Source organism: Mustela putorius, unplaced genomic scaffold (genome assembly GCF_011764305.1).
Source record: "Mustela putorius furo isolate JIRA1106 unplaced genomic scaffold, ASM1176430v1.1 tig00000450_pilon_pilon_pilon, whole genome shotgun sequence".
NCBI classification, from domain to species: domain Eukaryota; kingdom Metazoa; phylum Chordata; class Mammalia; order Carnivora; family Mustelidae; genus Mustela; species Mustela putorius.
Genome location: NW_025421385.1, coordinates 12039390 through 12052904, shown reverse-complemented (window position 1 = coordinate 12052904; position 13515 = coordinate 12039390). Strand labels below are relative to the sequence as shown.

Below are 13515 nucleotides of genomic sequence, written 5' to 3'. Positions count from 1 at the left end.
TGTACAAGTAAAGACTATATTCTGATGCTATAAGAATAATCAGGGCTGCCATATGTAGTCTTACAGGTTGCGCACTGCACAACTCTAGGGGACATTAGTAATAGCAACAGACCACCGTGTAAAGCTATTGTATATCCCTCTTATGCTTCAGCACAACATACTCATGGACGGTTGCTTTGAACAACAAATAAATAAGCTCTCTAAGATGGGAATTTGATAGACTTTCCCTTCCATGGCCAGGTCATTAGTATTGGATGTGTGGTAGGTGGGTGGGGGAGGGTGTCTTTTCATATCGAAAATGAGAGAAGTTTTTCTCCTTTTATGGGACTTGAGGGATTATGCTCTTATACTGCATTTGGACAGCAATGGGAGAATTCAGCTTCTTGTTGGTGTTTACGTTTTATGGCTTCACAGTGTATAGTGTGTCCTGTGCCTTGGTGCTCCGCATTTCCGCGTATTGTTCAAAGTGAGTAATGTGGAGTGACACGTGGACTTAGCCATTCGAGGGGAGGAATTCATAGAAGCCGGCGAAGAAAAGATAATCCCCCCTATTCTTTCCCAACAATTATATATTACTTAAAGTTTGTGTGGATTTGGCTCACATGCTTCTGGGGAAATCGCTTCAAAATGTGACCACAGACCAGAATGTAGGTTTGGCTTGGTCCCAGCTGTGGCCTGGCGTGGCTGGGACATCTAAGCCATCACAGCACTGCTCAGTGGTCTGCGACTCCATTGGCAGATGAGGGAGGTTTGGCAGAATGTGTCAGAGAGGAGCATCTTCCTCGATGTCCAACTGCCAAGGGCCGATGGAGGAGATGGGAGCCTCGTGAATTTCCCAGCAGCCCAGGTGGCTTGGCATTGTGGACGGGGTCCAGATTCTCAGGCCCTTGGGAGCCAGTTGCCATACTGGGGTCTGGAATGGGGCCTGGGCATAGCGCAGATAGAGCGCAAAGCGTCGTGCTTCTCCACGCTTAACTCATCCAGTGGAAACATGTCAGGCTGCCTCCTCCAGGGCCCTGCATTTATTTTACAGAATGTTAGAAGGGAAGTATATCACTTGCCATCTTCCTCCCTCTTTGGGCGTGTTTATTGTGATTGGAAATCATTCTAGTCCGCATGGCCATGCCTTTCCCCCACCCTTTGGGCCCCTCTGTTGAACAGCCCTCTGTGCAAATAAACAGAGAGGGCAAAGCATTTTATTCAGCCACAGAAACAGGAGCGGAGTTAGACTCCGGAGAACTAGAATTGCATAACCACGGCTTGCGTCCTCTGTAACGTGCTTGCTTTTCCTGTCCGTGGACCCAGGCCAGGAGGTACCGCAGAGGCCTTTGCTGTGCTGGCTGGGAGCCCAGACCCAGGTATTCTGCTGTAAATGGGACTGCCGGCCCTGGTTTGTTGTTCCGTAGAATTTGCCTGGGGTTTATCTTGACCATGCCTACTGAGAAAGGAAATTCTGAGCTGCTCCGAACTTGATTAAAACCTAAAAGGGAACATATGCTTTCATTTTCTCTCTGTCCTACCAGACCTGAAAACAACAAGTAATTGATCAATGTATTGTTAGTTCCAAATTTTAAAACAAATACTTTATTTATGAAAATCCCTTTGGTCTAGAAAGAAAAAAAATAAATAAACAAAAACAAAAAACCCTGCCAATACAGAAAGCCCCACAGATCAAGTGCGTGGGTTTATGAATTACCGTAAGGGTACACCAACCAAGTCCAGGAATAGAACTTTGCTACTACCCTGCAAGTCCCTTCCGGGTGTTCCACCCCGATCACAGGCCCCCTCCTCTCCTACAAGCAATTCTTCAGCTGAACTTCTATGGTAATATTTCCTTGGGTTTAGCTTTTTTTTTTTTTTTTTTTAAGATTTTATTTATTTATTTGACAGAGAGGTACAGAGAGAGCACAAGTAGGTAGAGGCAGAGGGAGAAGCAGGCTCTCCGCTGGGCAGGGAGCCTGATGTGGGGCCCGATCCCAGGATGCTGGGATCATGACCTGAGCTGAAGGCAGCTGCTTAACCAACTGAGCCACCAAGGTGCCCCTGGGTTTAACTTTTAATAGTTTTACCACCCAAATGTACATCTCTAGATTAGGAAGTTTAATCTCACACATTTAAAACCATTGAATATATCTTTTACTACTTTTTGAAAGTGTAGCTACTTCCTCCACCCCCATAAAACTTACCTGCTGAATAATCTTTAAGTAGAACTTAACATATTTAAGTTAAATTATACCAGCAGCACACCCACTTTAGTTACCTTTCTTGTGTGAGATATTATTTTGAGACTTTCCCCCCAAACACAAGGTTGTGACACCTGATGTTAGTTAAAACATGGCAAAACCAAAAACAAATCAAAACAAAATTTAAAACGCTGAGGAGCCAAAAAACTTGTGAATCTCGACTTAGCAACAGAAAAGATGAATTTGTCTGGCTGATGTTCAGGGAGAGCTTTTCATTCTATGATACCGTTGATTCTGTGATGTGTGTGATTATGATCTATAATTGTTACACTGCATATGACCATCTCTATTCTGGACAAAGAATAGAAAACAGCTCCTGGCTGTGTATGAAAAAGCAGACAAACAACCAAGATCATGAGTGAGGTTAGAAGTTAAGATGCAAGAACTCTGGGGGCACCTGGGTGGCTCAGTGGGTTAAGGCCTCTGCCTTTGGCTCAGGTCGTGATCTTGGGGTCCTGGGATCGAGCCCTGCGTCGGGCTCTCTGCTCAGCAGGGAGCTTGCTTCCCCCCTCTCTCTGCCTGCCTCTCTGCCAACTTGTGATCTTTGTCAAAATAAATAAATAAAATCTTAAAAAAAAAAAAAGATGCAAGGACTCTGCTGTCACAGGGGGTCTGACTTTTATTCTGATTCTGTGTGATGCCAGACAAATCCCTCTACTTCTCTATCTGTACAGTGAAGGTCATTGTTACTGATCAAAGTCGATCTGTACTTCTCTTAACGAGGAACAATTATTTATTAAACTTTCTGCCTTTTTATTGTTAACCCTTGAAAATGTTAGTGACACCTGAGTCCTTGGTTTAAAACTAAAGATGTATGAAAAACAACATACTCGGGAAGCATCAAATACAATGTTACTTACTTGTGGGCGCTAACGCTTTTAACTTTTTACGTGGCAGTAATTTATTGGCATTGATAATAACTAAAAAGGGTTAGGACTTACAGAATACCATGTAGTTCATGAAGCACTTTGATATCAACTATTTAATTTGTTTTTAATAGAATAAATATTCATACCCTAATTATTTATTCTGCTTTCAACATATGCTAGTATTCTTTCTTTAACCATCACCTATAGCAAAGGGGGTGCTTAGGAAAGACCTTATTTTTTGTATGGTTCTGTCACACATGATAGGTGAGGAAACAAAAACATAGACATCTAGTTGTTAGTTTTCTATATATTTTGGGGGGCTACTTATTTTCTGTAGTACCCAGTTCTTGTTGTAAGTCTGGGAGCATCTGGCGAGCTCAGTTGGTAGAGAATGTGACTCTTTGATTTCAGGGTTGTAAGTTTGAGCCCCACATTGGGTAGAGAGATTATTTAAAAAAAAAAAACAAAAACTTTGTCATCTTTATTATCACAAGTCTGTACAAGGGAAATGTGGATTAAATAATATACATAATAATTAATCTTGACATCAAGCCATGTCATTGCTTATTAAATGATAAATATGCAAAAACCAAATCACCAAAATAAATAATGGATTTGACTGCTCCCTGAGCTACTTTTTAAAAAATTAACATATAATATATTATTTGTTTCCAGGGTACAGGTCGGTGATTCATCAGTCTTACACAATTCAGAGCACTCACCATAGCACATACCCTCCCCAGTGTCCATCACCCCACCCCATCCCTCCCATTCCCCTCCCCTCCAGCAACCCTCAGCTTGTTTCTGGAGATTAAGAGTCTCTTATGGTTTGTCTCCCTCTCTGGTTTCATCTTGTTTCATTTACTCCTCCCTTCCCCTATGACCATCTGTCTTGTTTCTCAAATTCCTCATGTCAGTGAGATCATATAATTGTCTTTCTCTGATTGACTTATTTCACTCAGCAGAATAATTTCTAGTTCCACCCATATCATTGCAAATGGCAAGATTTCTTTTTTGATGGCTGCATAGTATTCCATCGTGTGTGTGTGTGTGTGTGTGTGTGTGTGTGTGTGTGTGTGACATCTTCTTTATCCATTCATCTGTTGATGGAGATCTAAGCTCTTTCCATAGTTTGGCTATTGTGGACATTGCTGCTATAAACATTCGGGTGCACGTGCCCCTTCAGATCACTGCATTTGTATCTTTAGGATAAATACCCAGTAGTGTGATCGCTGGGTTGTAGGGTAGCCCCTGAGCTATGTCTTGTTGCAGTCACTTAATTCCCATGTCGGAGAGCCTCACATAGGAAGGTCTTTAATTCTCTTGACCTGAATCCTCACTCAGAACCTGATGAAGGTATCTCTGCATGGCAGTCTAGTGGATTGCCACTGATCCTCAAACAATAACGTGGTATCTAGAATATCTGAAGGTATTAAAAGAATAGAAAACTTAATGATTTGATCCTGATAAGGGAGATTGCAGTAACCTGGCATCCCAAAGGGGGCGCTGCTCTTGAGCGTAAGATCACAAAAAGGGCCTCACCTCCAACTTCGCATCTCCTTCCAGACTCCAGGGGCTCTCTCTCGCTCACTCTCCACAGTAGGATGATGGGAATTCATTCCAGACCTAGCTGGTGCTGGTGGACCTTCCAGCAGCTCGCACACCTCTAGCAATCAGGGCTAGATATGGGTTCCATCTTCTTGAGGATTAATTACCTCTTCTTGAGCCTGGCTGCATTGTGCAAACACAGAACTAATATTGTGCCCTCTCTTGGCCACTGAGGTACCCACCCACTTTCCAGTGTTGCAGAAGAGACCCCTACCTCTAGTCCTGGAAGCTTCATACCAGTCCTTACCGAGCATGTCCTAATGCTGTGCATTGTTAGGTTTGGACATCCCATCCTTAAAAGAACTTCACTCTTAGGAGAAGTTCTCCCTCTGGAGCCAGGTGCTAATAGTTCTACCTACCGACAGGACACTCGCTGACTCCTCTTTGCCCTCGCCATATCATATTGCATGAACTTCTCATAGAGCACTTGTCACTTTGTTCTGTCACTGGAGAGCTTTCGCACTTTTTCTCACAGAAGGAAATCTATCTTACACTGCAAACCAGTGCACACAGACATATACACAATCGATACAGATACACGACGTCCATCTGTGGGAGTTTCCTTACCTCGTACATGTTGACATTCCTTACTCTGTGCCCTGCTCTTCTACTTTATTTATTTGTTCATTCATTTGTTTTTCTTTATGCTGATAATGACCCACTTCATTAATTTCATGATCATGTAACAAGTCTCAAGCTTTTGTTTGAACAACACCATGCTAGTTAGTGCACCTGACTCCGTCTCCCCCATCCCTGTTAGACAGTGACCTCACTGCAGGCAGGAAACAACGTATGTCTATATCTCCTTTGTATACTTTGGTGCCTGGCGTGGAGCAGATGCTCAGGGAAATATTTGCTGGGGGGAGGAACTCAGCCTGAGTCTTTATACCTTGCCTGGCAATTTTAAGAACTGAGTGAGATATGTATTTCAGGGAGGAAATACAGGGCTTAACTCCAACAGATGCTCAACTAACATGTTTCTTTAGGATTTTTAGACTAGCTGCCCCTTTAATTCACTGTCTGACTGTGCTGCAGTTTTTTGGGGGTGTGTTGGTGTGTGTGTGTGTGTGTGTGTGTGTGTGTTTTAAAGGTAATGAGGGTTTGAAGTCTATTAGCCTAAGGCCTCAGCTAGCCGAAGTACTTTAAGCTTTTCTGAGTTGCCATGGAGCCAGGGACAAAGTGCCCTCCAGGAACAGGTTGAAACTATGGGAAGGTCACAGGGGGGAGTGCTTTTTGTCCTACCCTGGCCTGGGACTCATTTCTCCATGAAAAGTAAAGACTTGAGCTTATTAGAATTTCTAAAATGAAAATTACTTCCACGTTTTAAAAAGTTTATAAAGTAAGTTTAAACTTAACATGAACATGGAAGGCTTTGTGACTCAAAAGTCTTTATGAGAGCTCTCACTTCAGAGGTACTAAATTCTATCGTAGCAGAAAGACACTGGTTGGTGAACGTCTGATTCCAGTAGTAACTGGGGGCGGGGCAGCCTCTGCAGGTGTCACTTCTTCATCTATGAAAAGGAGAATCTCACCCGTCCTTGAAATTCTGTGATCCCAAACACGAACCTTGGAGTCCTTCATTTTATGCTCCCGGGAGTGCATTGGCCATTGAGGAGATAACAGTCCAATGGAAACCTATTGCCTTTGCAGAGTCTGAATCAAGTACGGTGCCTGAACCCTTTCCTCTAACAGTTTCTTGCTACTCTCATGTAGAAGCTCTCAACCAGTGTTTCACTGGCCTGAGGGTCAACGAGTCAGGTTGTTAAGTGAGATCAATTAAGCCTCAAAAATCAAGATTTTGCACAAATCGTCACTGTAATTTGTTCTGGAACCGTACTTCATCTTGTCCACGAAATGTGAGCATTTGATTTCATGTGGTGGGAATTTATAATTCACGTGCAGGTGATTTAACGAACCAACTTGTTTCTTTCCAGGACAGAGTGGCTCAGAGGATCATGGAGCTTCTAAGCCTAGCAGAATATGGAGTCTCTCCCCTCTGGCTGTCTGGATTAAATTTAAGAAGGTCAGTAGCGAATTCCATTGGCCACCAGCTCCTAAGTGCAAGCTGCCCTGAAGTTAGCCGGGTGATAGGGAACATCTGACCTGCTTTGGCCTTAAATTTACAATGTTTTCAGATGTCTAGGAAAAGTCAAATGCTTGGTGTGGAGAGGGTATCAGAAGCTTCTTGCGTGCTCTCTCTAGGCTTTGCCCTCTACAGAGATTCTGATGGAGAAGAAAATCAGAAAGCTAAGCTCTCCCCTCCCCCCACCCAAGTCTTAGAAAGGACTCCCTTTGTTGTTTTCAAAATGAGCATGGATTGAGCTTCCATACAATTCAGGGGCTGTCACATGGGTGCTGGTGTAGAGAGCAAAAGAAGGTGACGTCAGCAGTGGCCTTCTCCTAGCTCATTTCTCCCGGGCTCATCTGGCCCATTGCGTTGACATTCTGATCAGTTTCCGTGGCCTGCTCTACCTTCCCTGTAAAACAGACGCTTGTCCCACCATGGCCCTCCCCTGAGAATGGCCCTGAGTGGCTCCCATCTCCCTCAAGATTAAACCCAGCTTCCCAACCTGACTTCAAGGCTCTGTGACCCAGTCCCCACCCCCCCCCTCAGCCTCATCGCTCACATCTGTTTCTCACCCTGGGATCCGTCATGCGTTGGGTCCCTCCGTGTCTTTGCTCTTACCCATCTTTATCTGGCGTGATCTCCAGCCCCTTCTTCCCCCAACCTCGCAAGATGCCCTCATGTGACAGTGCCTCTGGGCAGCCTTTCTGGAACCCACCATTCCAGGCTGCTGCCTCCCATGTATGCCCGAAGCCTTTGCACATACCTCCGTCTTACACTCACCACATCGCGGCCATGTTTCCCTTTTACTTTTCTCGCCCTCCTGCAGGACTGGGCGCTTTTCTAGTCTAGGACTCCCTTACTCTTGAGGTGGTAGAACATAGTGGTCAAGGGCACAGTCCCTGGAGCCTCACTACCCAGGATCTCAGTTCTATTGCCTCTGACTGGGTTAGACCACCTCCCACCTTACTTCCCTTCTCTATAAAATGAGGGTCACAAAATTTCGTACATCACAGGGTTTGTGTATGTTGAGAGCAATAGGTGTATGCAGTACCAGAGAGTAGCAGGTAGTGGGACGAGCCGTGTACGTTCTATTACTAGTGCTCACTAAGGACTAAATTCAATGAACCTGGGCGTTTTCCCTTGAAGAGAAGTGCCGGGCAAATACACCAGTGATTTGTAGGTAGTGGTTCTTTTCTGGAAATTTTAGAACGTTTGGCTGAAGAAAACTGAATGGAAGTAGAATATTTTGTGAAATGTTAGGGGTTTCCTCAGTTGCTCTTCATTAAACAGTAGGATCGCCAGGCTGGGAAGGCATCACCACTGCTTTGATTCAAGATGCTTGTAAGTGTATAGGCCCTTTAGAGGTCTCTGAAGTCCATTTTAGGTTCCTATAAAGCCTGTGTTCGTTTGTTCGGGCTGCTATAACAAAAATGCTTAAACTCAATGGCTTAGGAGCAATACACATTATTTCTCACAATTCTAGAGGCTGAGAAGTCCCAGGTCATGGCCGCACAGATTTGGTGTCTGGTGAGAGCCTGCTTCCTCGCAACTTTGCCCTCCCAGGGTTCCCCACGTGGTACAAGGGGCAGGCTAGCTCCCCAGGGTCTCTTTTGTAAGGCCACTAATCCTAATCAGGAGGGCGCCACCCTCATAACCCAGTCACCTCCCAGTGGCTTCCCCTCCTAATACCTTGACGTTAGGATTTTAATATATGACTTTGGGGAGGGGAGACATAAACATTCAGACCAAAGCACCTCCCACTCCTATAGAAAAAACATGAGGGTCATTAAAAAAAAAAAAGATTTTATTTATTTATTTGACAGAGATCGCAAGCAGGCAGAGAGACTGGCAGAGAAGGGGAAGCAGACTCCCTGCTTCTCCAAGCAGAGAGCCCGATATGGGGCTCGATCGTAAGGGTCATTTTTTTTTTTAAGATTTTATTTATTTATTTGACAGAGATCACAAGTAGGCAGAGAGGCAGGCAAAGAGAGAGGGAAGCAGGCTCCCCACTGAGCAGGAGCCTGATGCGGGGCTCGATCCCAGGGCCGCGGGATCATGACCTGAGCCAAAGGCAGAGGCTTTAACCGACTGAGCCAGCCAGGCACCCCCATAAGGGTCATTTTTAGGTAGATTGAGAATAAGTTCTTTTAAAATGTATTGCTATTGAATTTTTTATATGAATATCAAAGTCAAATACTGAGCTAAAATGAAAATGGTCTTCTTGGAGATTAGCTCCCCTCCCCCCCAAATTCCTAAAAAAGGGCTGGTTTCAGGTAAGGTAAGATCGATAGTCAATTTTGCTCTCTTTCTGTGAAGTGCTCTAATTTAAGAGCACCCCTCAGCTGCTTGTGTGATCCTCACAGATTAATTTGAGGTGAAAACCTCTGTGAACTGAAGCTCTGGAATGACGATCTCACATCTAGAAAATTCCATTTCTGTGGAATTTTCCAGCCTGTGCTCATGGTCTGACATTCATGAGATTCTGTTGTGCTTGGATGAGAAGAAAAATTCTCCGTGACCTTGAAACTTTTGTTTTGGATGGTTCCTCCTTCTATGACTTCCTCATTGCCTTAATGGTTGCTCACAGATCCAAGATAAACCATTTTCCCATGCCCACTGAGGGACTGGAGCTTAACGGTTTGACATTCTCTGTTGTCACGGTGTTAGGACCAGCTTACTCATTTGCGCTGAAAAATTCTGGAAGGTAAACTGTTGTGTGTATATTTTCACGTGTATCAAACTCACACTGGGCACACGCGCCTTTTGTTACCTCTTTGAACTCCTTGAGATTTCAAGGGTGCGCACTGAGTAGATCCTGTCTTTGCGTTGGGCCGGTTCCCCATTCCAGCCCCGCCTGCTCACCTGAACGTCTGAGCCAGTGGAGAAGAAACAGACAAGGGCCACCCACCCTGCCCTATGGGCAGCCCTACCTTACAAACACACACACGTGCACACACACAAGCACACGTGTACACACTTGCCTGTAACTGTCTGCCGCCAAGCTTGCACACATATACTCCAGGGTTTCTAAAAGCTTCTCTTCAAACATGCATGGGAGATCTGCATGCGGCGTCCCAGTACGGAAGGAGATCGGCGAGAGGCACAGCCTGAGCAATCTCTGAGTTTCCCTCTTTCCTCTTTGCACGTCACCCTTCCAAGCTTCCCTTCGCCAAGACGTATTTCTGCGAAACCTTCTCTCTCAAGGCTCCTGTCTCTCCTGTCACTGTCTTCTTTCCCTGGTAAGGCTCCAGCCCGAGGTATCCGTCATGGGGGTGCTGCTGTGATCTGTTTTTCTGGTGATTATCCTGAGCCATCCACACTCGGCCCCTCCCCCTTCTAACCAAGGCCATTGGCAAGTCCATTGAACCATCTGGGCAAGAGGTGGCTAAGGCCAGGACGGAGAGCCAGCCCTGAGCCCCATCGTCAGTTTGTTCTAACCAGTCGTGCTCCGACACCGGTAGTTCAGAAGGAGCCTCAGCCAGGGGCTGCCGCTGTAACAGCAGAGCTCACGCAGCTAGAACCTCATCACCTAACACTGAGTGGCCAGCGGAACCGCTCTCTGAGGATATCTACAAGCCCCATGACCCTGCGGTCAGGTCAGGTTTTATTGGTCAAGTTCAGGCAAGTTGCTAGGCACAAAAACCATTATTGCAAGAAATCTGGGGACCCACCAGTGGGATTTGATTTTGAAGAATGCACAAAAAACACAGACAGAGAAGAGTAAATAAGCAGGAATAAACAAGACAAGAGATTTAAGGCAGCAGAAGCCTTAAGTAAGCATTGGCTTGCAAAGATGGAAAGGATGGTTAAAAGGACTTCCAAACTGTCTTTAGATGGAAGAGGCTGAGAATGGGGATCACAGAGGGGTTAAATGAGCAAAAGGGTGGCTGGACTAGGAGATAGCTCTAGCACTGGCAATCAATGATTCTAGCAGACAGATGTCAATGTTCTCTATGAGGCCCACAAATGTCCAAGGATGTGAATGAGGAAGATAATTCTAGAGGCGGAAAGCTTGACTACTGAGGCATTATCAGTTATTATTGGTTTTCAGCTAAAATGTTTAATGCGGGTCCCAGAATTACTGAAATTATTCCCAGGACATGGTTTATTTTCTGGGAGAATCTGATTTGCTCAGGGTGCCCTGTTATTGGCTGATCACACTCTGTACTTAACGGCAGCTTTCATGTGTGGATCTCAAAGAATTTTATAAATATCATTTAGTTCTCACGTGTGACTTTGAATTCTTTTGCACACTCGTGAAATAGGTGGTAAATACTTTTCCACCCACTCAAAGTCAGAATACTGAAATGGATGGTCCTCTGGGTGTGTGAGTGCTGCTGGATGAGACCTGATACTGACACCCAACTGAACCCCAAGCTCTTCCCGCCATTTATGTCAGATCTTCCTCTGACATTAAACTCTCAAGTAGGATGTGAAGTCTGGGAGCTATTTCTAGATTTCTAATCAGTGTGTGGATTTAAGAATTGTGTTTCCCTTCTGGCTTTAACAAAATTGGAACTGCCTTGTATTCTGTCACATACACAAACTCACACACAAAACCAGAGCTGTCTGGAAGGTTCTGGGACAGGACGGAACACTTTGCTGTTGCCTGGCCAGCCCGACTTCCTATTCCTCTTCCCATCCCAGTACCACTGTTTCACTAGCCATGGGGAATGCCTCTGGGGTCCAAGATAAAGGGGGAAAGCTCCCACATTCCAACCTCCCACCCCACACACTTCCGACTCTGATACTGACATCTTCATGGCTGAAATCCAAACACTACTTGCTGCCTTAATTTCCTCTCCATTTGTCCCTTCTTAACCCCCTACCGTCCAATGTCCCCTCTCTCCCCTCTAGTGAATTCACTTTCTGAAAGTCTTCAGTGACTCCGTGCAATTCCGAAAGGTATTTCTCTGGTCATTCCGCTTGATCTCCCTGAGGCCGTTGTCCAACCTATCTTCCTCCTTGACAGTCTCTCTTCCTTTGAGCTCTGTGGCCCTGAAATTCCCATTTTCCTTTGACCCTACTGGTGATTTCTCTTTCTTTTTTTTTTTTTTTAAATATTTTATTTCTTTTCAACGTAACAGTATTCATTGTTTTTGCACCACACCCCGTGCTCCATGCAATCCGTACCCTCTCCAATACCCACCACCTGCTTCCCCCAACCTCCCACCCCCCACCCCTTCAAACCCCTCAGATTGTTTTTCAGAGTCCATAGTCTCTCATGGCTCACCTCCCCTTCCAATTTCCCCCAACTCCCTTCTCCTCTCTAACTCCCCATGTCCTCCATGCTATTTGTTATGCTCCACAAATAAGCGAAACCATATGATAATTTACTCTCTCTGCTTGACTGATTTCACTCAGCATAATCTCTTCCAGTCCCGTCCATGTTGCTACAAAAGTTGGGTATTCGTCCTTTCTGATGGAGGCATCATACTCCATAGTGTAGATGGACCACATCTTCCTTATCCATTCGTCCGTTGAAGGGCATCTTGGTTCTTTCCACAGTTTGGCGACCGTGGCCATTGCTGCTATAAACATTGGGGTACAGATGGCCCTTCTTTTCACTACTCTTGTTCAACATAGTATCAGAAGTCCTGGCAACAGCAATCAGACAACAAAGAGAAATAAAAGGTATTCAAATTGGCAAGGAAGTCAAACTCTCTCTCTTCACAGATGACATGATTCTTTATATGGAAAACCCAAAAGATTCCACCCCCAAACTTCTAGAACTCATACAGCAATTCAGCAACGTGGCAGGATACAAAGTCAATGTACAGAAATCAGTGGCTTTCTTATACACTAACAATGAAAATACAGAAAGGCAAATTAGAGAATCGATTCCATTTACTATAGCACCAAGAACCATAAGATACCTGGGAATAAACCTAACCAAAGAGGTAAAGGAACTGTACTTAAGGAAACTCTGAAAAACAATCTGAGGGTTTTGAAGGGGTTGGGGGTGGGAGGTTGGGGTACCAGGTGGTAGGTATTATAGAGGGCACAGATTGCATGGAGCACTGGGTGTGGTGCAAAAATAATGAATACTGTTATGCTGAAAATAAATAAAAAATTAAAAAAAAAAAAAGGAACTACAGAACCCTCATGAAAGCAACTGAAGAAGACACAAAAAGATGGAAAACCATTCCATGCTCTTGGATCGGAAGAATAAACATTGTTAAAATGTCTATACTGCCTAGAGCAATCTATAGTTTTAATGCCATTCCGATCAAAATTCCACCGGTATTTTTCAAAGAGCTGGAGCAAATAATCCAAAAATTTGTATGGAATCAGAAGAGACCCTGAATTGCTAAGGAAATGTTGAAAAACAAAAATAAAACTGGGGGCATACCTGATTTCAAGCTTTACTACAAAGCTGTGATCACCAAGACAGCATGGTACTGGCATAAAAACAGACATGTAGACCAGTGGAACAGAGTAGAGAGCCCAGATATGGACCCTCAACTCTATGGGCAAATAATCTTCGACAAAGAAGGAAAAAATATACAGTGGAAAAAAGACAGTCTCTTCAATAAATGGTGCTAGGAAAATTGGACAGCTATATGTAGAAGAATGAAACTCGACCATTCTCTTACACCATACACAAAGATAAACTCAAAATGGATAAAAGACCTCAACATGAGACGGGAATTCATCAGAATCCTAGAGGAGAACATAGGCAGTAACCTCTTCGATATCAGCCACAGCAACTTCTTTTAAGATATGT

General features: G+C 44.5%; 1 protein-coding gene across 5 annotated transcripts in view; it reads left to right on the top strand.

Moving 5' to 3' along the window:
* SCAF8 (SR-related CTD associated factor 8) overlaps positions 1-13515 on the top strand; it is a 222746-nt gene that overhangs the window by 180893 nt on the left and 28338 nt on the right. For all 5 annotated transcript variants that reach the window (XR_001177198.2, XR_006606800.1, XR_006606799.1 and 2 more), the window contains one exon: positions 6655-6743. The gene's annotated coding sequence lies outside the window, so the exon portion shown is untranslated. The remainder of the gene's footprint in view (positions 1-6654; positions 6744-13515) is intronic.